The sequence below is a fragment of the Geotrypetes seraphini genome, chromosome 2 (assembly GCF_902459505.1).
Source record: "Geotrypetes seraphini chromosome 2, aGeoSer1.1, whole genome shotgun sequence".
Taxonomy (NCBI): domain Eukaryota; kingdom Metazoa; phylum Chordata; class Amphibia; order Gymnophiona; family Dermophiidae; genus Geotrypetes; species Geotrypetes seraphini.
The window spans coordinates 481,618,880-481,642,610 of NC_047085.1; the positions used below are offsets into that span (position 1 = coordinate 481,618,880).

At 43.5% G+C, this 23,731-nt stretch overlaps 1 protein-coding gene across 2 annotated transcripts in view; it reads left to right on the plus strand.

Annotated features, from left to right (window-relative positions):
- The first annotated feature begins 10,148 nt into the window (after window positions 1-10,148).
- ADCYAP1R1 (ADCYAP receptor type I) overlaps window positions 10,149-23,731 on the plus strand; it is a 372,428-nt gene continuing 358,845 nt past the window's right edge. For both annotated transcript variants that reach the window (XM_033931771.1, XM_033931772.1), the window contains exon 1: window positions 10,149-10,266. The gene's annotated coding sequence lies outside the window, so the exon portion shown is untranslated. The remainder of the gene's footprint in view (window positions 10,267-23,731) is intronic.

Consider the following 23,731-nt stretch of genomic DNA (forward strand, 5'->3'; position numbering starts at 1 on the left):
CAAAGATAGACATACTAAGGACCAAAACGTCTACATAGGCCATTTTCAAAAATAAAAGATAGATGTCTGGCTGTTTTGAGAATGGACATTTTCTCTATTAGATTTCTGGACATTTTTTTTTTTCTAAAACATCCAAATTAGACTTAGATGTCCTCTCGAAAATGCCCCTCCATGTGGTTTACTTTCAGGTACTCAAGTATTTCTCCCTGTCAGTGGGCTCACAATCTGATTAATATACCTGTGGTAATGGGTTAAGTGACTTACCCAAGGTCACAAGGAGCTACTCTATTCTGGGCTTGAACTCACAACCTCAGGGTGCTCAGACTGCAGCCCTGACAACTAAGCCATTCAGGAGTGTGGCTACTCGAGCCGATCCAAGATGGCCGCAACTCACTAACTGCTGCTCAGATGCTGACAACTTTGCTCCTACCTCGTACAGAAATGCCGAAAAGGAGGGGGAAAAGTGCTGGTGCTGCCTCCCGACGCTTAGTACCCCCGTCGGCTACAATTGATGAACTTTTGCGGCGACTGTAACGGGAACAGGGATCGCCAGGGACATCACCGCTGGGAACGTCGCTGGAGAGTATCGCAGCGACGAGTTCCCTAGGGCCCGACATCTCCTTGAGCCCTGACGAACGGACGCCACCCCACCAGCCACAACCACAGGCAGCCAGCTCACCGCGAGAGTTGAGTGTATCCGGTTAGGAAGTTCACTCCTCTCGAGAGGCAAGCATGCAGGAGGGCTCGCTGAATGAGACAACTCAGCCTGCAATCGGGACACCAAGTGCTGGAGGAGGACAAGGCTTCACGGAGGTAATACAGTCCCAAGAACAGACTCTAACTACACAAGTACAATTATTTTCAGTGGTAAAACCCCCACAAGTCACATTAGAAACTCTTTGGGACTTGGTAGTTAATTTGGGGAACACTTTAAATCCTCAAATAAAAAACTTGGATACAGAAATAAAAGTTCAGAAAGAAGAAATTAATTCCCTAAAACAAGATGTATCTTTATTAAAGCAGGAAACCAATAAAGAATTAATAACTGTTAAACAAAATCAAGACCAACTGGTTGAAGATAATATAATCATGAGGAGGAAATTAGAAGCTTTGGAGAACAATACTCGGGCTAATAACCTGCGGATTGTAAATTTTCCTAAGATTTTATCAGTTTCCCCTCGAGATATGATAAAGCGATACTTCATAGAGATTCTCAAGATACCTGAAAATTCTCTACCTCCTCTTACAAGGGCTTATTATCTTCCTGTTAAAGTACAAACTCTTCAAAAAGAAAAAGCTGAAGAACCTCAGGAACATCCATTGGATATTTCCGCTATATTGGAACAATCGGACAGAGAAGTGGCTACGCCAGCCACTTTTCTGCTGACTGTGGCTTTGGCTCCAGACAAGGACTGGATCCTGAATCTTTACTTCAAAAATAGATCCAAGGATTTCCTGGGTCTCCATATTCAAATTTATCCAGATGTCTCAAGAGAGACTCAAAAAAGAAGAAGAGAATTCCTAAACTTGAAGCCTGGAGTGACTCAAATTGGGTTTTTTTTCTTTTTAAGATACTCATGTAAATGTGTCATTAGATATGGTTCATTGAAATATGTATTTGTAGATCCTTCTCATCTGATAAGATTTATCTCAATGAAACGCCTTGAGAATGAAGTAACAACAGCTCCTATTGAAAATTAGTTCTCGTTATTAGTAGTAGTTAAAGTGCCTCTTTATATTTGTTTGCATTTAATTAAGATACTCTTTAAATCTTGGATCTAGTTTAATTTAGAGGACTTGTGTGTGATCAAGGGAAATTGTTCTTTTCTTTTCCTATTATAATTTGAGCGAATTATTTTTCAGAATTTAAAATTAATTTTAACAGAGATGTCTTGATCATACTTTTCTGTACAAGATGTTTATGCTTGGAATTTTATAAAATTGCATAAATAAATAAATTAAAAAAAAAAACTAAGCCATTCAGGTTTATTTAAAGTTATTTAAAGTGCGAGCGGTCCTGCGGGGGGTGAATCGGACGTCGGGGGGAACTATGTAAAAAAAATTTTGTACAACGCGCTCACACGTATAACGTGCGAGGGTATGCGCGGTACGTAAAAACCACGTATAACGCGCGCGTTATATGCGAGAAAATACGGTATATACGCTTTTGATACAATTTTACATGTTTATGTATATGAAATATTGATTGTACACTGATGGTTTTTGTTTGTTTTTTTCTTTGTGCTGTTTATTCCTTATTTGTTTGTACTATTATATGTTTTTAGGATCCCTGAGGAAGGCTATATAAAGCCGAAACACGGCCCGTGTAGGGTCTGGTCATTGTTTTTACAGTGCCATCACTATATTTGTTGGAAATAGTTTTTGTGATATATTTTATTTGTTTTATACACCAATTAACTTTGCAATTTTAACTCCTGGAAGTCCAGGAACTGGTTCCACATCTCTTCTCTTCTGTATTACCTGTTTTTTTGTGGTACCAAGGTGGGTAGGATCGGCTTTGTGACGTAGACCAACCCTACAGTGCCATTCGTCATTTAAAATAAAACCAAACCGGAATTGCCGCTGGGACCATCCTAGCATTTCACTGTCCCGACCGCCATAATATAAATAACCACCTCTTGTGCAAATCTTCAAACGTAACGCGAATTACAATAAATGAAACTTATCTGTGTTTTCCTTGGTGGTGAGTAGGTCTCACATATGAGCGGCAATGTTGGTTGTAAACCTCAAATGTATAAGATAGCTCCAAAATGAACAGTATGTGCTGTAAGCCCCTCGAATCGAGTTTCATAGCCTTCGTCAGGAGGGGGTACTAAAAAGAAAAAAATATAAACTAATATACTGTATTTTCTGAATAGTTGCTGTATGCATTTAAACCAATATCTAACTGTCTTAAAGAATAATGACTAAATACAGTGGCGTACCTAGGGTATGTGGCACCCGGGGCCCATCATTTTTTGACACCCCCCCATGTAAAAAAATATTTTTTGTAATGACCATGAAACGGAATAAATGGTCAGAATAGAAACAGGCAGTGAAAATTTTCTTATATTCCAAACATAACATAACATAAATTATGTCTGCATTGTCATGACATCAGAAGTACATATGGAGTAGTTGCAGGTGATGCTTGGGACAGTTCTGATTGTGTTCGTTCGGTTTTATGTGTTTTTTGAATAGAAGGGTTTTTATTTCTTTTTGAAGGTTTTGCAGTCTGTGGTCGATGTCAATTGGTTGTAGAGTTGGGGGTCGAGTGTTGCAGCTCGAATGGCTAGGAGGTTGTCGAACAGTTTTTTCTTTTGACGTTTTTGGTTGGAGGGTGTGTGAATGGTGCGTGAGTTCTCCTATGTCTGTTTGAAGTGGATTGAATTATTTAGCTGAAGAAATTAGTTACCCCCTCATCCCACACACATTAATTCTCTTCCATTTTTGTTCCCATTATAAAAAACACTGATAAGTTCCCAGAAAAAAAATACATTAAAATAAGAAGTGAAAACAAAGGCCCCTACAGATGAGAACATAACATAAGAATAGCCTAACTGGGTCAGACCAATGGTCCATCATGCCCAGTAGCCCATTCTCATGGTAGCCAATTCAGGACACTAATACCTGGTCAAAACCCAAAGAGTAGCAACATTCCATGCTACCGATCCAGGGCAAGCAGACACTTCCCCCATGTCTTAATAACAGATTATGGACTTTTCCTCCAGGAATTTGTCCAAACCTTTCTTAAAATCAGCAACACTATCTGCTTTTTACCATAACTTCTGGCCACTTCATTTTTAAGTTTAGATCTTTCCTTTCAAACAGAGACCTTGCTAGATGTCAAATACAGCACAAGGTAACTTCACATGGACTTAGCTGTGCAGGAAATGTGAATCTCCTCATACACCCACCATATAGTGTAAAAATGTGCAAAGGTCTGTTTTTTTCTTTCGATCACTACATAGCCTAATGCCACACAAGCAGCGCTGTTACAAACATATTCTGTAGGTCAATGCTAAGGATAACAAAGTTTCCTTCCTTGGACCAGAAGGAGATACTGATAAACCACTGGAAGAGATCCCAAAACAACACCCAAAGACCCACTCAGTGTGTGAACCAGTTGAGTGGAATGGACTAACTGGGGGATGGAAATGGGCCCGGAGTTTGCTCAGCAGAATTTCCCAGACCACCTCTTCCTCTCAACACATTGACACGCTGCCACCACCACCACTAGGAACACCTCAATGGGTAGGCCAGCTATGCTATAAACTTTATAAAACACATTATTATATTTTCTTATAAAGCACATATTTTAACTGAACTCTCTGACATCCTCAGCCTTTCCATTCACAAAAATAGAAGGAAGAAAAGTTCCCATTTCCTGCTGTCTCATGTCCCCGGCCTATACAATATTTTTTTTCTGCAGACCCTTCAAAAGTCTGACCAAATCCTCGTTTCACTTGCATTATAAAGTACTGAGGATGCCATCTCTCCCCAATCCCAGGTCCTAAAGTCTAAGACAGTAGCGCAAACTAATGCTGCCAGATTCAGGAAAAAAAAATTTCGATTCGATTCAGCCTATTGAATTGGTTTTTCAATTCAATTTTCCTGCCCAGTTGGGTGGTTTTTTTCAAAACTCCTGGTGGGTTTTATAGCTTTTTCACCCCCTTTGGCTTCTCCTAACCACACTGGCGCTGTGGTGTAAATAAAATAAAGAAACAAAAAGGACTTTTCCTCTCTCTGTTAAATCCTAGCTCAGGTTTGCAGTCCAACACCAGCTCTGGCAGGATACACATTTCAAATCTGACATGTTATAATCACAAAACAGAAAATAAAATTAATTTTTCTACCTTTTGTTGTCTGGTTATATTTCAAATCTTGTTGGTCCAAGGCTCTGGTTTTCTTCTGATAACTTGCTTGCCAGGGTCTCCTTCTTTCTTCTTTCTGCATGCTAACCATCCATCTGCCAACTCTGTCTTCCCTTTCCATTTCCCTTCCCTCCCCAGGAAGTCTGGTATCTTTCCTTTTTTTCATCTCCCTCCATAGATCCACCTTTTCTTAACTACCCTTTCATCCGGCATCTCTCCCTCCTTCCCCACCACCCCAGAGTCCACCATCTCTCCCTTTCTTTTCTCAATTACCCTCCTATCCAGTATCTCTATCCCTCCTCCACACCATCCCTTGTGTCCAATTTCTCTCTCTTTCTGTTCCTTCCCTCCCTAAATCCCATGGTCCATCATCTCTCTCCCTCTCCTTTATTTTCAGACCCATTATTTCTTCCTCCCCCCCAAAGTTTGACATATGCACGTCTCTTTGAACACCCACTTCCCTCCGTGTACTTCTAAACCCGGGTCCCCCCCAAAGGCCTGTCCCCCCTTAAAGGTCTGCCTGTCCCCCTTTGAAGGCCTGCACCCCTCTTGAAGGCCTGTCCCACCCCCTTGTAGGCCTGTCCCCCCCTTGAAGGCCTGCCCCCCCTTGTAGGCCTGTCCCCCCCTTGTAGGCCTGTCCCCCCCCTTGAAGGCCTGTCCCCCCCCTTGAAGGTCTGCCCCCTCCGAAGGCCTGCACCCCCCTGAAGGCCTGTCCCACCCCCTTGTAGGCCTGTCCCCCCCTTGTAGGCCTGTCCCGCCTTGAAGGCCTGCCTGCCTGTCCCCCCCCTTGAAGGCCTGTCCCCCCCCTTGAAGGCCTGTCCCCCCTTGAAGGTCTGCACCCCCCCTGAAGTCCTGCACCCCCCTGAAGGCCTGCACCCCCCCTGAAGGCCTGCACCCCCCCGAAGGCCTGCACCCCCCCCCCCCGAAGGCCTGTCCCCCCCTTGAAGGCCTGTCTCACCCCCTTGTAGGCCTGTCCCACCCCCTTGTAGACCTGTTCCCCCCTTGAAGGCCTGCCTGCCCCCCTTGAAGGCCTGCCTGCCCGCCCTTGAAGGCCTGTCTCTCCCCCTTGAAGGTCTGCACACACCCCCCGAAGGCCTGTCCCCCCCCCTTGAAGGCCTGCCTGTCCCCCCCTTGAAGGCCTGTCCCCTCTTGAAGGCCTGCCTGCCTGCCTGTCACCCCCCTCCCCCTTGAAAGCCTGCCTGCCTGCCCGCCCGCCCGCCCCACCCCGAAGGACCGCTCGCCCCCCTGGCCTCCCCGCACCACCTATGAAGCAGCACTACCTATGCTCCCGACCTTGCCGTTCAATTCCCCCCCCACCCCCCCCGAAGGACCGCTCGCCCTACAGACCTTCCTGCACCACCTATGAAGCAGCCACAGCAGAATCGCGACATCAGCGATCCCTGCGCTGCTTCCTGTGCCACGGTCCCGCCCCTCCTCTGACATCAGAGGAGGGGCGGGACCGCGGCGCAGGAAGCAGCGCCCAAGCAGCCCAGGGATCGGACGCTGACGTCACGATCCTGTTGCAGGCTGCTTCACAGGTGGTGCAGGAAGGTCAGTGGGGCGAGCGGTCCTTCGGGGGTGGGGGGGGAATGAACGGCAAGGCCGGAAGCACCCCCTCAAGGCTGACACCCGGGGCGGACCGCCCCTCCCGCCCCCCCCCCCCCTTGGTACGCCACTGACTAAATATACAACTCACATACCTTAATACAGCAGCAACTGGCTGGAGAGCTCACAAGGCATGACCAAAATCAATCAATGATCTGAAACAATGTCAAAACAGGATTTTGTTCTGCAAATTGGCACTTAACGAAATAAGCTACGAGTGACAAAATAACGATCAGAATTGAGGCTCATAACTTTTCAGCACCCTCTCTAAGTACTTTTACATTCATTGAAGCTACAAAGCCAACAGAACACTAACAGGCTCATAATCAAAAAAACACAGAAGTCTAAAAAGCATCCTAAATTGGCATTTGGACATCTTAATCGCTGATAAAACCACTTTTCTGGACGTCTAGCAAGTTGTTCCAGCCTCTGTGTGTCCAGAGCATGAGATGGGCATGGTGGAGGCATGTTATGGGTGGGCTTTGAGTGGGCCTAAGATCAGGTTATACTTGGACGTCTTGCAGCGGTAATTATCAAACGTTTTAGAAGCGTCTAAGTGCCACAAAGGTTCCCAAACTGACCAAAGGACCACTGCATGCATCATGGTAAGACACCCCCACACTCCCCCAGTGCTCACTGACCCCCTTCCACCACACAAAAACAAGAACAAAAAGGTACATACCTGTTTCTAAAACAGCAGCATCTGGTCTTAAGTAGCCTGGTGAGTGGCCTAGTTAACCATAGCGAGGAGGACCCATAAGCCACTCTAACCATTACATTTATGGTAACATAGAAACATAGAAATAGACGGCAGATAAGGGCCACGGCCCATCTAGTCTGCCCACCCCAATGACCCTCCCCTACCTTTCTCTGTGAATAGATCCCACGTGTCTATCCCATTTGGCCTTAAAATCAGGCACGCTGCTGGCCTCAATCACCTGAAGTGGAAGACTATTCCAGCGATCAACCATCCTTTCAGTGAAAAAGAATTTCCTGGTGTCCCCGTGCAGTTTCCCGCCCCTGATTTTCCACCAATGCCCCCTTGTTGCCCCTTGAAAAAGAAGATATCTTCTTCGCCTCGATGCGGCCCGTGAGATACTTGAATGTCTCGATCATGTCACCCCTCTCTCTGTGTAAGCCCATCCAAACCCTACTATACTATACTATACAAAGAAATCAAAACCCACCTATTCAAAAAATTTATACAGATGGCTTAACCCCGACTGGACCCCCCTCAACGCAACTCCCCTCTCCTCCCCCCTTTACCAGTTCCCTTCTCTTTAGCATCAAGCATGTCAACTGCTTCCCTAACTGTATATATACTGGATCTGCACTATTTCCTATTTGTACAGCATCTTGTAGCTCTTGAAATATACAGCTCCAGTATTCTTGTAACTTCTCCTGGAAATGACCAGAATTCTCTCTGTAATTATCCTGGAAATGTCCAGTTGTCTCTTTTGTAATCCGCCCAGAACTGCAAGGTTGAGGCGGAATAGAAATCAGTAATGTAATGTAATGTAATATACTACCACCTGCAGCCATAAGTGCTATTGGGGAAGAACAGAGGTGGGTATAGCAGGTTTTAGGGGGTTGGGGAGGCTCACCATAAATTATAAAGGGGTTATGGTGAGATATACATCTGGCACCCTTTAGGTGAAGTTCACAGCAGTGCTCTCTAAGGTTATTCCATTGCTCTGTTGGGATATCTAGTGGCAAGTCCATTACTATGCTCCCATGTCCAAATTGCCTGCATTTGGACATTTTCAACATGGATGTTTTTCTCATTGAAAATGGGGCATAACGTTGGATGTCCCGGTGGCCAAGACATCTCTAAGTAGACAATTTTCAAAAATATATATACAGTAAAACCTTGTATTGCAAGTAACTTTGTCTGCAAGTGTTTTGCAAGACAAGCAAAACATTTGATTAAATTTTAACTTGATATACAAGCAATGTCTTGCAATACAAGTACATACAGTATACACGCATCACAACTGAGCCGATGGTTCTTCTCTCTCTGATGTTGCAGGAGTGTAGTGACTGTTCTAAATGAGGAAGTCTTGCAATACAAGTACGTATAGTATTTGGTATTAAAGTTTTTGGGTTGTGGAACGAATCGTCTGAGTTTCCATTATTTCCTATGGGGAAATTTGCTTTGATATACGAGTACTTTGGATTACAAGCATGCTTCTGGAACGAATTATGCTCGCAAACCAAGGTTTGACTGTATATTTGGACGTCCAGCAATTTGCCATTCGAAAATGGCCATTTCTGTTCCTCCATCTTTGGATGTCCAGCTAGAAATGTCCAAATTGGACTTAGATTTGGGGGAGGTTTGTGTGTGTGTGTGTGTGTGTTTTAATGGCCCTCCACGGATCTGCAGAGCCATAATGTAATTTTGGGATAACCCAGTGCCCTAAGATTACATCCTGACCAAAAAAGAATCTTCAAATCTTTTTTTTTTCCCTGTGGATCTCTAAGAAAAGCTTAAGTTTAGAAAATCCTGGGAATCTGTAAGTCTGTTTGAAAGATAGACTGGCACCAGGCAGCTGGAGGTAATCTAAATAAGAGGTAATCTTCATAAAAGGATGTGTTTCTGGAAAAAAAAATCCCCAGGGTGTTGTTGTTCAGTTGTGTTAATCATACAGCTATTTCACATATTTCCCTTACTGGAAGCATGGTTAATAAACAGTGAAGCACTACAAGAATTTGCAAAAAGATTTCCTATTATTACTAGAACTACAGGGCTTCTCTGTGATTCATTCAACTAACACATCTGCAGCTAGCTAATATCTCAGATCACATCAATGATGACTCTATGCCTGTTTCCCATTGGAAGTGGGATAAAAAAAACATGTATTCATGGAAATCACTGCATGCAAAAGTCAGTTGTGTTTTTTTTTTACTGCAAGATTGTCTGTTGTAGACACAGCACTGAATTGCCTGTGCATGGTCAGGAAATCAATTAACTTCCATACATTTGTTTTACAATATAAACCAGGCTCTCCTTTTATTTGCGGTTTCGCTAGGGACATCCATTTCAATCCTTCCAAATGCAGCTGCTAACCTATAGTCACTCAATGGCTAGTCAGAGCATTTTATGCCATTTCTCATGTGGAAAAGCTGAAAAGCCTAGTTTGATTTAAATGTCTGATTAGAATAAGCCCACCCTATCTTGGCTCCCATTGGTTTTTACTGTCTTTATTTATATGTATGAGGAGGCATGAGAGAATGTAGTTGGTCCAAATGCCTCTGCCCCAGATGAAGGGGGGTGTTTGACTCCCTAAACAGGACCTACTTGATTTGCCGTTCATTGTCTGCAGAGAAAGGGGAAGGGGGGGAACCAGCGCTTTCCTGAGAGCAAAACAAAATCCAGAATTTCACAAACTCAAGGCTGATGATCAGCTGTGGAGGATATTACATGTTTTCTCTCATAAACATTTTGCTTTTTTGCACTGAAGTTTTAGGAGAGAAAGGGCATCCTTGCACTGTGTCTGTTCCTGATGCAACATTCCTTCATTCTCTGTTCTAATCTGCAGTGTGTAGCAAATCGAGTGTGAGAAGGAGGGCTATTTTTTTTTTTTTTTGATGTTTTAAATTCATTTGGAGGAAGAAAAAGACTGAACGTTGGTAGAGGACTGTCTCTCGGTCCTTGCTTTCCATCAGCTTGTGAAATGTTTGATATCTGCTTGATGCATAGGCTTGAACTGCATCTGAACTTATAGGAAGCCTAAGGAGTATTTATCACAGCTTGGATGCCACGCTTTGACAGATTGGAACTGCAATGGTAAGTCATGCTGTAAACCTGCTACATTCCAGTGTACTCCCCTCCTGTTCTCGACACCTCCTGCTTAGCATAACCAAGAGCAATTCTCAAATGAATGATGTGTTACTAGAGAACTGTCTTTTACAGTTGACGGGAACATCTGTAAGGGAACGGGCATCCAATTTTGAAAGACTCCAAAATTCAAGTCATTTTACTCTTCTATGTATTGCAGAAGTATCCAGATTTTTTTTTGCCCTCCCCCACCCCCCTTTCTATATGTAACACATATCTGCTGCATTCATCAACGGTTGCAAGGCTGAGATGCTCCTGTATCACGGTTTGTTTCATTTCTCCCTTGAAAAAGATGAGCACCCAGCAGAAGAAAAGGGGATATAGATCCCACTGCAAAACCATCGCAACCGTTCGGGGATTAACATTTTTTTTTTTTTTGCATGGGAAGCACGTATAGCGCAATGCAATATGGCTGGAAAATAACAACCCGGTGGCTAAAATATTGATGCTACCGTTGCATGCTTGTCCCGATTCAGTAGTTCTCGGTTGTCTATGCACTTGCTGCAAGAACTTGATGGATCAGAACAGCAGGCATGATTTTCTTCCCCTAATACCTTGCAGGGATCTCAAAGTCCCTCCTTGAGGGCCGCAATCCAGTCGGGTTTTCTGGATTTCCCCAATGAATATGCATCGAAAGCAGTGCATGCACATAGATCTCATGCATATTCATTGGGGAAATCCTGAAAACCCTATTGGATTGCGGCCCTCAAGGAGGGACTTTGAGACTCCTGTGTTAAAGCCACTCGTAATAAAGGGCTTCTTCTGTGGTTTCTTCCTCCTCCCCCCCCCCCCATGTATACATTTCATGGTCAGTGTCTAAATGCTGGATTTGTATGTACATCTCAACCTGTCTGGAACCTAATGTAAATAATGTGACAGTCCTCACGTTGCAACTGCTGAAGTGCATAGCAAACCAGCATACATCATCCCAAAACTGCACTAGAAAAAACATCAGCACTGAGCATACCGTTAAGTGTAGACACATTGAAACCCCCCCCCCCCCCCACACACACACACACAAAGCTTCCAGTTTGGTAAGAGGTCCTAGGGGTTAAGGGTGATGGAACACATTGCATAGCTTCAGTAATGTCATTGCACCTTTCTGACTAGGCAAAGAATGCATTCTGGTGCCTCTGCAGTTCTTGGAATGTCAGGTAATAATGAGGGAAAACAGGAATATTAAAGTGCAGGACCTACTGTTGCAATGATTAAAATGATTTCAGCACATGCTCATCAGATGCAATAAACGGGACAACTTCCAATTGTGCTATTGAAACTATCCTTTTGCAAACGTGGTGAGAGCAGTTGGCTTAGCAGGGTTTATAAAAGGTTTGGCTAATTTCCTAAAAAAAAAAAAAAAAAGGTCCTTAAGGCATTATTAAGGTGAACTTTGGAAAAATCCACTGCTTCTTTCTTGGATAAGCAGCATAAGATCTGTTTTACTCTGTGAGATCTTGCCAGGTACTTGTGACCTGGGTTGGCCAATGTAGGAAACAGGATACTGGACTTGACGGACCTTTGATCTATTCTATTATGGCAGCTCTTGTTCTTATATTCTAAACTTTGCAAAACCCACGATTTATTCCTAACCTTTTCTGGTCTTATATTCAGATTTTTTTTCCTCAATGTATTTTTCAATAGCAAGTAGGAAGCCACTATTTCTTTACAAGGTTTAAACGGTTTATATATCGTATACTTTCATGCATGGATCCCCACCCCCCTACCCCAACCTAAGTTACATTTTTTTCAAGTTAGTGATACAGAATTCCATAAGCAACCTAATCATCATATTAACACAAGAACATAAGCAGTGCCTCTGCTAGGTCAGACCAGAGGTCCATCATGCCCAGCAGTCTGCTCACGCGGCGGCCCATCAGGTCCAGGACCTGTATAGTAATCCTCTATCTATACCCTTCTATCCCCTCTTTCTTCAGGAAATCATCCAATCCCTTCTTAAACCCCAATACTCTGTCCTATCACCCTCTGGAAGCGCATTCCAGGCGTCCACCACCCTTTGGGTGAAGAAGAACTTCCTAGCATTGGTTCTGAATCTGTCCCCTCTCAATTTTTCCGAATGCTCTCTCATTCTTGTAGTTTTTGAAAGTTTGAAGAATCTGTCCCTCGCCACTTTCTCTATGCCCTTCATGATCTTGTAAGTCTCTATCATGTCCTCTCTAAGCCTCCTCTTTTCCAGGGAAAAGAGCCCCAGTTTCTCTAATCTTTCAGCATGTGTAAGATTTTCCATACCTTTTATTAATAGGAAAGTGTGTGATGCAGTGGTTAGAGCTACAGCCTCAGCACCCTGAAGTTGTAGGTTCAAATCCCACACTGCTCCTTGTGACCTTGGGCATGTCACTTAATCCCCCATTGCCCCAGATGCATTAGACCTAGAGAGAGTATGAGCCCACCAGGACAGCTGGGGAAAAATGCTTGAGTGCATGGATGTAAACTACTTAGGCTATAAGTAGTACGCTTCCCCCTCCGGATTCGCGGTTTCCATATCTACGGATTTGATTATTCGTGGTTTTAAAACAAAAAATGCTTTTTTTGTTTTTTGGGCTATTTTAAGCCTTACCTGGTGGTCTCGAGCCATTTCCTGTGAGCGATCTGCACGGGGCAGGAGCGTGGAAAGATCGCTCCTGCCTGAAAACCTGCTAGACCACCAGGTAAGGCTTAAGGGGGGGCTTTCAAGGCTTAAAATAGCTGGGGGAAGCGGTGGTTAGGGGCAGAACCGGCCTGAATATTATTCACATTTTTTTAATATTCGCGGGCTGGCTCTGCCCCTAACCTCTGCGAATACAGAGGGGGAAGTGTATATAAATGCTAAAAAAAAAAAACAACCCACCATATTGTGAAGAGCAAAAAGTGAAATAGTGGTCATTCCCTGTGCATACTCAAATAATGAATACAAAAGGTTTTCTAAAAAAAAAAAATAATAAATTTCCATGGCAGAGAAAGAAATTAATCCACTCTGTATTATTGTTGTATTGAAATGAATATTTTTATTGGCATTTGATATACTGCCCTATCTTGGAGCAGTTCAAGGTGTCTCAATAGGCTCGCAATCTAACTATGGTATCTGGGGCAATGGAGGGTTAAGTGACTTGCCCAAGGTCACAGAAACTGAACCTGCAATCTCAGGGTGTTGAGGAAGCAGCTCTAATCCCTAGGGCACTCTTCCATTCCTTTACTGTGGCAGAGTTGGTTGTGGGTTATAACCAGTTACACAAAAGAACATTTGGTGAATATTATTTGGGGATCCAGTCGCTATAATTTTCCCCATCATGTTCCATGCATTTTACTGGCTTCGATTTTGAATCTATCCAGTCAATCTATCCAGTCTCTCCTATGGCATACAGCTTCTATCAAATGTTTTAGGTATGCTGCATCACTTTGAGTTAAGCAACCTAATTTATTTATGACACTTTTAACCCGCTTTAGCCTAAGCGGTTTACAAAAAAACATATATAATTGTCAAACAACTCACAGCATATATAAAACCAACAGCTTATAAATTCATTACAGCGTTATTCATCAATTAAAGGCTTCTATATACAATATCGTTTTAAAAACTTTTTATTTTTTTTATAAATCTTTATTGATTTTCAAATTTTGACAGTGCAATACAATTAATTGAACATAAACACTGCATAAAACAATCATTTTCTCCCCCCTCCTCCCAATTATTAATACAAGAAGACATATTATGTGATTACAATGTTATAATTAAGTAATTTTAATAATCAAATTACATATCCCTCCCCCCTGGATGTGTAAGGAAATCTAATAAAAAAAGAGATACACGACAACTATTGCGATGTAAAATTATAATATATCAGAAAGTGATCTCAGTGGTCCTGTCATTTTGTTCCGCAGCACTGCTCCTGCCACTGAAATCACAGCTGCTCTTATATTTCCCTAGTGCACGTGCACAAACCCATCCAGAGATGAATGCATCGTTCCTTCAGACCTTAATGACCTATTGGCGTTGGCAAAGTGACAACACGTATCAAATACCAGGGGATCTTGCAATGAATAACCTTAAGAATGAGCACAAGCGCTTTATAAATAATATGGGATTTGACAGGTAACCAGTGAAGTATTTTCAACCAAGAAGTTACATGCTCAAATTTACTCCCCCCCCCCCTCCCTCCCCACACACACATATCAGACGTGCTGCAGCATTCTGAACCATTTGCAAAGCTTTACAACGCAATAATCCAATTTTTGGAGAACTACAGCCTGTACCACCAGGCAAAAGTCCCATTCCAATAACATGGGTTTGAGTGTACTCAATAAGTGCATCTGAAAAAAAAATGCTGCCTTTTGTTACATTCCCTGAAATACTGTAGGTCAACCATACTTAAGGTAGAAGGGATGACTGTAGGTCAACCATACTTAAGATAGAAGGGATGACAGTAGGTTAACCATACTTAAGGTAGAAGGGATGAAAGTAGGTCAACCATACTTAAGGTAGAAGGGATGACAGTAGGTCAACCATACTTAAGGTAGAAGGGATGACTGTAGGTCAACCATACTTAAGGTAGAAGGGATGACAGTAGGTCAACCATACATAAGGTAGAAGGGATGACTGTAGGTCAACCATACTTAAGGTAGAAGGGATGACAGTAGGTCAACCATACTTAAGGTAGAAGGGATGACAGTAGGTCAACCATACTTAAGGTAGAAGGGATGACAGTAGGTCAACCATACTTAAGGTAGAAGGGATGACTGTAGGTCAACCATACTTAAGGTAGAAGGGATGACAGTAGGTCAACCATACTTAAGGTAGAAGGGATGACTGTAAGTCAACCATACTTAACATAGAAGGGATGACTGTAGGTCAACCATACATAAGGTAGAAGGGATGACTGTAGGTCAACCATACATAAGGTAGAAGGGATGACTGTAGGTCAACCATACTTAAGGTAGAAGGGATGACAGTAGGTCAACCATACTTAAGGTAGAAGGGATGACTGTAAGTCAACCATACTTAACATAGAAGGGATGACCCGTCTGAACGGGTGCTGAAAAGTTCTCAGCCCAACCAACCAACTTCCTAAATTCTGAGTGTTATTTTGCCACTGTAGCTAAAAAGTGTTATTTTATTCCAGTGTATCACAATCTGTGTGCTGTGGCAGATTCCAAGTGTGCCGCGAGATGCCGGCAAGGAGGAGAGGCACCGGCTGACATGCATCTCACAGCAAGAGGCATGTCCTGTAGGCTCTCAGCTGGCGCCGATAACTCATCACTGGCGTCTCTCCTCCTCTATCTCACTGGCAAAGGGACAGGCTTTGGCCGGAGGGCCTCCGTGCATGCACGGACATTGACGTCCAATGCACTTCCAGGTGCCTTCCAGCTGTGCCACCTGGTTAAGTGGGCTCCGGTGCAGAAATGTTTGCGGGACACTGTTTTATTCCATTAAGTACCAACTTGCAGAAACAAAAATTCTATGCTTTTGACATTGTTTCAGATTATCGATTGAACCATATCCAAGTCATTCTCTTCTTGGGCTGAGAACTTTTCAGCACCCCCTCGTCTATGCAATAAATAAATGTCCAAGCTCCTTTGATGTTCATACGAGGAGATGCTGAAAAGTTCGTAGCCCGACCAAGAAGATAATGACATGGATATGGTTCAATCAATGATCTGAAATAATGTCAAAACATAGAATTTCATTTCTGCAAATTGACACTTAATAAAATAAGGTAACACTCTTTTCAGATATAGTAGCAAAATACAGCTCAGAATTTAGGAAGTTGGTTAGTTGGGCTGAAAACTTTTCAGCAACCCCTTGTAAGAGCCCCTCGGTACTTTCCAACTAAAGCGCAATCTCTTTCTGCCATCTGGTGATCTCTTGTTCCCCTGATAACATGCTAACTTTTTGGTATGCATTCCAATAATAATTTTTATGCTTATTTTTGGCATCAGCAGAATCCTGCTTTATCCCTTCCATATGGAAGCCTCTTCCTAACATATTCCAGTTTGACAGAATTTAACCTCTATGTTGTTTTTCTGTGACAAAGTTCTACAATCTATCCAAATGCATCCCAAAACCCAACTACAGGGTAGTGTCACAGCATCACTTTATAACTGAATAGTAACCCACACAAGTATGTATGATTTACATAATCAGGTGACACTGGCTCTAAATGGCACCACTTATAGAAAAATCCTAATGATTGCAATCATAGTATTTTTTAGCATCAATTAAAATACTTACATGTAAACGTTACTGAGGTTGATGGTCGGCTAGTGCAGGGGTAGGCAATTCCGGTCCTCGAGAGCTGGAGCCAGGTCAGATTTTCAGGATATCTACAATAAATATGCATGAGATAGATTTGCATCTCAAGGAGGCAGTGCATGCAAATCCATCTTATACATATTCATTGTGGATATCCTGAAAACCTGACCTGGCTCCAGCTATTGAGGACTGGAATTGCCTACCCCTGGGCTAGTGGATCATAGGTACTCTTTTAGTTAGCCGGGTAAAGCCAATGATATGATTTGCCTAAGATCAAACAGATAGTAAAATGCCAGTGAATGAAAGTTATGAAAACATGAATTTGATTTTTTTTTTTGTCTCTAGGTATTAAATTATGTTTTCTTGATATGTTTGAATTACAGAAAAGAATGTGGTGCAGTGGTTAAAGCTACAGCCTCAGTACCCTGAGGTTGTGGGCTGAAACCCACGCTGCTCCCACTACTCCATGTGACCCTGGGTAAATCACTTAATCCCCCCCCCCCCATTGGAAAAGCCAGGGAAAAATGCTTGAGTACCTGAATAAATTAATGTAAACCATTCTGAGACCCCTGGGAGAACAGTATAGAAAATTGAATAAATAAATGAATGTAGACAGATATAGACAACAAAGAACAACCAAGATAAAGAGGATTGAACTCCTCTCATATGAAGAAAGACTAAAACAGTTAGGGCTCTTCAGTTTGAAAAGAGACAGCTGAGGGGAGATATAATTGAAGCCTACAGAATCCTGAGTGGAGTAGAATGAGTACAAGTGGATCGATTTTTCACTCCATCAAAAATAACAAAGACTCGGAGACACTCAATGAAGTTACAGGGAATTACTTTTAAAACCAATAGGAAAAACTTTTTTTTTTTTCACACGGAGGATAATTAAGCTCTGGAAAGCGTTGTCAGAGACTGCAGTGAGAGCGGATAGCATAGCTGGTTTTAAGAAAGGTTTGGACAAGTTCCTGGAGGAAAAGTCCATAGTCTGTTATTGAGAAAGACCCGGGGGAAGTCACTGCTTGCCCTGGATCGGTAGCATGGAATATTGCTGCACCTTGGGTTTTGGCCAGGTACCATGAGAATGGGCTACTGGGCTTAATGGACCATTGGTCTGACCCAGTAAGGCTATTCTTATATTTTTATTTCACAGGGCATTATAGCCAACAATTATGTCACTCTACCTAATTTAGCCCCCCCCCCTTTTTACCAAAACGTAGAGCAGTCTTTAGTGCCGGCCATGGCAGTAACAGCTCCTATGCTCTTAGGAATTCTATAAGCGATAGAGCCGTTACCGTCGCGGTCGGCACTAAAAACCATGCCACTGCGGGTGCTTATTTTGTACATGTTGCAATGAAGTGTTGAGTGACAAGTTGCTGTAATGGGAATTGAATTCGCAACCTCAGCGTGCGGAAGCATCCGCTCTAACCACTAGGCTATTCCTCCGCTCTCAGCTTACTTCTACTTAAGTAAAAACATTTTTTGAATGTGTTTTTCACTTTACTTTTAGTTAAGTATTAAAATATACATTTATTTTTACTTTTACTTGAGTATTTTGACCAACACTGGAGGTTTGCGAGGGCAGTGCCTCTTAGGTGTGGTGTGACAGCCATGTTTGGAAGGCAGCAGCCTAGCGAGTAATATGACTGGGGGCCTGGGTTTCCTTTTTTCAGCATCTTTCTGGCCTAATAAAGGGAGTTATCAAATGTGTTTATTCAGCTAGTAATATGGCAAGTGAATTATTGGCTGTTTAGCGGTTGCAATGGCTCAGGTATTTTTTTGCAGACGACGTTCCACCATGTCGGTTAATAAAGCTGCAGCCTTCTTGTTTTCCAAATTTAAAAAAAAAGGTGTCATGTTTATTAATGAGAGCTGGGATATCTGCCTGCATTAGACAGAGTACACTAATATACCCTATAGGGATCTCAGTGCATTGATAGATTAACGTTTGTCAGCAAAGGTAGTTTCTAATGAGCACATTCAAACACATGCACCCATAAAACCATTTTACTGTATCTAAAATCATACTTTCTTAAGAACATAAGAACATAAGAAATGCCTCTACTGGGTCAGACCTGAGGTCCATCTTGCCCAGCAGTCCGCTCACGCGGCGGCCAACAGGTCCAGGACCTGTGCAGTAATCCTCTATCTATACCCCTCTATCCCCTTTTCCAGCAGGAAATTGTCCAATCCTTTCTTGAACCCCAGTACCGTACTCTGCCCTATTACATCCTCTGAAAGCGCATTCCAGGTGTCCACCACACGCTGGGTAAAGAAGAACTTCCTAGCATTCGTTCTGAATCTGTCCCCTTTCAACTTTTCTGAATGCCCTCTTGTTCTTTTATTTTTTGAAAGTGTGAAGAATCTGTCCCTCTCTACTCTCTCTATGCCCTTCATGATCTTGTAAGTCTCTATCATATCCCCTCTAAGTCTTCTCTTCTCCAGGGAAAAAAGTCCCAGTTTTTCCAATCTCTCAGCGTATGAAAGGTTTTCCATCCCTTTTATCAGACGTGTCGCTCTCCTCTGAACCCTCTCGAGTATCGCCATATCCTTCTTAAGGTACGGCGACCAATATTTGAACTTAAAACTTCATTTGAACTTAAAAGTAAATCAAACTCTGAAATATGTTTCGGCTACAGATGAAAGAGATGGAATTTTGATTGCTTAGCAAGTTAAGATAGAAAACAAGCAAAGTCCAGAAAAGCAATCTCTTTCTTAAATTTCTAGTCTTATTCCTGTCCTAGACAACCCATACTGCCATCTCATGCATTAACCTTCTTTACAGTATAATACATTATACTATAGTTGTAGAACATAAGAATAGCCTTAATGGGTCAGACTAATGGTCCATCAAGCTCAGTAGCCCATTCTCATAGTAGCTAATCCAGGTCCCTAGTACCTGTCCAAAACCCAAAGAGTAGCAACATTCCATGCTACCGATCCAGGGCAAGCAATGGCTTCCCCCATGTCTTTCTCAATAACAGACTATGGACTTTTCCTCCAGACCCTCTAGCACCCAGCATTTCAATATACTTTTCTAACCAATAAGATCATCAAAAGCAGAATGCATAACTTATGTTCCACATCCCTTCCCATCCCAGAGTGTAGGGTTCCATATGAAGAGCGACAAAAATGATAAAAGGTATGGAAAACCTGGGGCTCTTCACCCTGGAGAAGCGAAGATTCAGAGGAGACATGATAGAGACTTACAAGATCATGAAGGGCATAGAGAAGGTGGAAAGGGACAGATTCTTCAGCCTATTGGGACCTACAAGAACAAGGGGGCACTCGGAGAAATTGAAAGGGGACAGGTTTAGAACAAATGCTAGGAAATTTTTCTTCACTCAGAGGGTGGTGGACACCTGGAATGCGCTTCCGGAGGATGTGATAGGACAGAGTACATTAAGGGGATTCAAAGAGGGATTGGACAAGTTCCTGAAGGATACAGGGATAGAGGGATATAGATAGAGGTAGAGATAAGATCATGATAGGATCATGAAAGGGTATAGATATAAGAAAAATGGGGATTAAAGGGTTTTAGACAAAGGATCTCTTACAGGTCATGGACCTGATGGGCCGCCACGGGAGCGGGCTGCTGGGCGCGATGGACCCCTGGTCTGACCCAGCTGAGGCAACTTCTTATGTTCTTATGTCCATTCTGCTTTTCAGTATCACTTGTTTGATCATTTATAAGGCTTGCCTCTGTATGTTTTGCAGTTTGGGACATTAAAAAAAAATAATAATAGAGCAGTGCTCCCTTATGTATCTTACATTTACTACAATTTGTGGGCCAAGTGTAGTATTCTAGAAATGTTAAATATTTGTGCATGTGATGAAGAATGGTAAATTTGGCATTTGAGGAGGGGAAGGGGATAGGGTGCAAGGTGGGGGATGATTAACGTGACCATTTATTTTTTTTCATCAAAATGGGACATCTATTAATTTTCAGTCACACCCCCAATCCAGCCCTAGACCCACCTCTAAACCTTCCCCACCCCCACCCCCAATTTCTTCCATTCATTTTTCATGTACACACAATATCTTAATTCATAATGGTAACCATAAAATTTTTTTTAAAAACCCACAAAATACACTGTACGAAGAGAAAATGTTAATTATCATTTAGGAGTTTCAGATTTTTTTCAATGATGTCAAGGCAGAGGACTTTAAAATATGCAATGTCACCTCAGTAACTATAGAAAAATAGACAAATATAGTGTAAAATATAGACAACAGATATAAATTCTCAAAACTGACACATTTTGATCACTAAATTGAAAATAAAATCATTTTTCTTACCTTTGTCGTCTGGTGATTTCATGAATCTCTGGTTGCACTTCCTTCTGACTGTGCATCATATATATATGCGTTTTATTATTATAGATATATGTATATATATATATATATATATATATATTATAGATATATGTGTATATATATATATGTATATATATATATATACACATATATATGTGTATATATATATATATATACATATATATATATGTGTATATATATATATATATACACATATATATGTGTGTGTATATATATATATATATATATATATATTATAGATATATGTGTGTATATATATATATACACATATATCTATAATAATAAAACGCTAAGTGCGCATGCGCACATGCGCCGCGTGTTCCCTGATCTGTCGGGGTGTGCTGGCAAGAGTGCGCATGAGCACATATTACGTCACCACAGCCTCCCTGCTCTCCACCTCGCGCCGCTGCTTTCAAAATTCCCTGCTGGGAGGGCAGGGATGTGGGAGTGTGAGCTACTGGAGGGCCTGGTAAAGGTCAGAGTCGCTGCTTCCAGTTGGCTGCACCCACAGATGATGGGGGGGAAGGGGTTGATGCTGGCTCCCCCAGCTCAGATGCGTCGCCGCCGAAGAAACGAGATGAAGCGGGCGCGCTTTCCTTGACTACTCGGCTCGCGCCTCTTTCCCTCCGTCGATGGCGCCGAAGCCCCGGGTCGAGGAGAGCCCCGCGCGCGTGGCGGTGCGCGTCCGACTCTTGCTGCCCAAGGAGGTGCTACACGGCCAACAGTCGAGCCTGCGGGCGGACCCCCAGGGCCGGCGGTTTGAGCCTACCATCCAACTCTCCCACCGCGAGACAAACACAAACCTCCGGCCTGCAGCAGCTCCACGGCACTCTAAACATTCTGCTTCTCAGCCTTCTACTGTCTTGATTTTCTCTGCCGAAGATATATATATATTCAACCCCATCCCCTTTGGGTCCAGGTCTCTCTCTCTTTTCCCTCTGTTACCCTTCCCAGATCCTATGTCAGTTCTCCTTTGTACCTACCACCACCTTTGTTCCAGGTGTCCTTCTCTCTTCCTCCTCTCTGTTCTTCCTCAGGGTCTCTCTTACTCTGCACCTCACATAGTCCAGCATCTGCCTCCTCTTTTTCCCCTTTGGTCCAGGCCTTTCTCTCTCTAGTCTTTCTTCTTCTTTCATCCTCCCCCCCTTTTCTCTGCCTCTCTGTCTTCTTCCTTCCTCTGCCCCTCCTTCCTATGTCCCCCTCATTCCTCCCAGCCTTTGTACCACCCCTCCCCTGAAGCCAGCCAGCCTGCCTGCCTCCCTCCCTCCCTGCCGCATCAAAGCCAGCCTGCCTCTCTGAATGCCTCCCTCCCTGTAGTGCTGAAGCCTGGCCTATCACTGATTCTTCTCACAACACCCCCCCAGGTACACCACCATCCGCCGCCTACTGCTGCTTCCCTCCCGCCACTGTAACTGCAGGAAAGGAAAGTCCAGGCACCGGCCCACAAGCCTTCTCTCTGACGTCAATGGGACAGTAGATCTAAAAATGGGATGGTCTCGTTCAAAACGGGACATATGGTCACAGGGATGATAGATAGATAAAAGGATCTGGAAGGGACTAAGGGCTAGATTTACTAAGCCCACAGATCAAGTCCCGACCACTTTGCGACCACTTTGTGATCAGATTTCACTCTGACCCGATTCACTAACCTCGTGGCCGATCATCCTCAATCCGATCCGATCCATGCATGCAAATGAGGGGAAACGGCATGTAAAGTAGGCATGCAGAGATTCACTAACAAAAAACCGGAACACCGAGTGGGCTAGCCAATCAACAAACAAGCGACTGCTGAGGACTAGTCGCTCACGTCGTTTCTGACTGCATCTCCTGATCTTTGCCCTGACCTTCCTGCTCTCTGCCCCAATTGCAGCCCTGCTTCTGCCCCAACTCTCCTGCTTTCTCTGCCCCGACTTCCCAGCTCTCTGCCCCCGACTCTCCTGCTCTCTGCCCCAATCGCCACCCAGCTTCTGCCCCGTCTCCTTCTCTCCTGCTATCTCTGCTCTCGACCCTCCAGCTCTTTGCCCCGATCGCTGCCCTGCTTTTACCCTGACTCTCCTGCTCTCTCTGCCCTGACTTTCCAGCTCTCTGCCCTTGATTCTCCTGCTCTCTGCCCTGATCGCCACCCTGCTTCTGCCTTGACTCTCCTGGCCTTCCCCAGCAGTGCGAACCCTTGGTTTGAACCTGCGGGTTTAAAGCGGATTAAAACCATGGGCTCGCTATAAAAAGTAAAGCATGCGTCAGGATCGCTAGTCAGCAATCCGTGCAGTCGGTTGGGAGTGTGATTCCAAGGATCCTCATTTGCATGAGGACGCTTCGTGAATCAGCCCCCCGCCCACGGATCGGATTGGATCGCTCACGGATCGGATCTGGCCCGTGGGCTTAGTGAATCTAGCCCTTAGGCCTGTATTCTCAAAGCAGCACTATTAGACGGCGGTAGGTGCCCTATCACCACCTAACTTAATTGGTTCAATCGATGCAATAATTAATTGCACCAATTAAAAAGCTCTTAAAAATGGAGGCAACCCAAAATGGCACCATTGTCCCATCTAAGGATGCACCTAGTGGCACTTAAGACCACTGTAGGTTAAAGCCAGAAGTGGCCTTAGGAGCATCCTTAGATACAATTCACGTGAAAGGTAGGAGCCAGAAATGTAGACCTTTAAAACCTTGGCCTACATTTCTGGTGCCTACCTTTCATATAGCTGTGATTCTCAAAACGGCGCCATTGCACGATTGACAAGCGATCTGTGCTGCTTTTTAAGGTGGCTGCCGATAACGGTGTCATTTAGAGAACCCAGCCCTTAATGCTTTGTAAATTAGGACAATGTG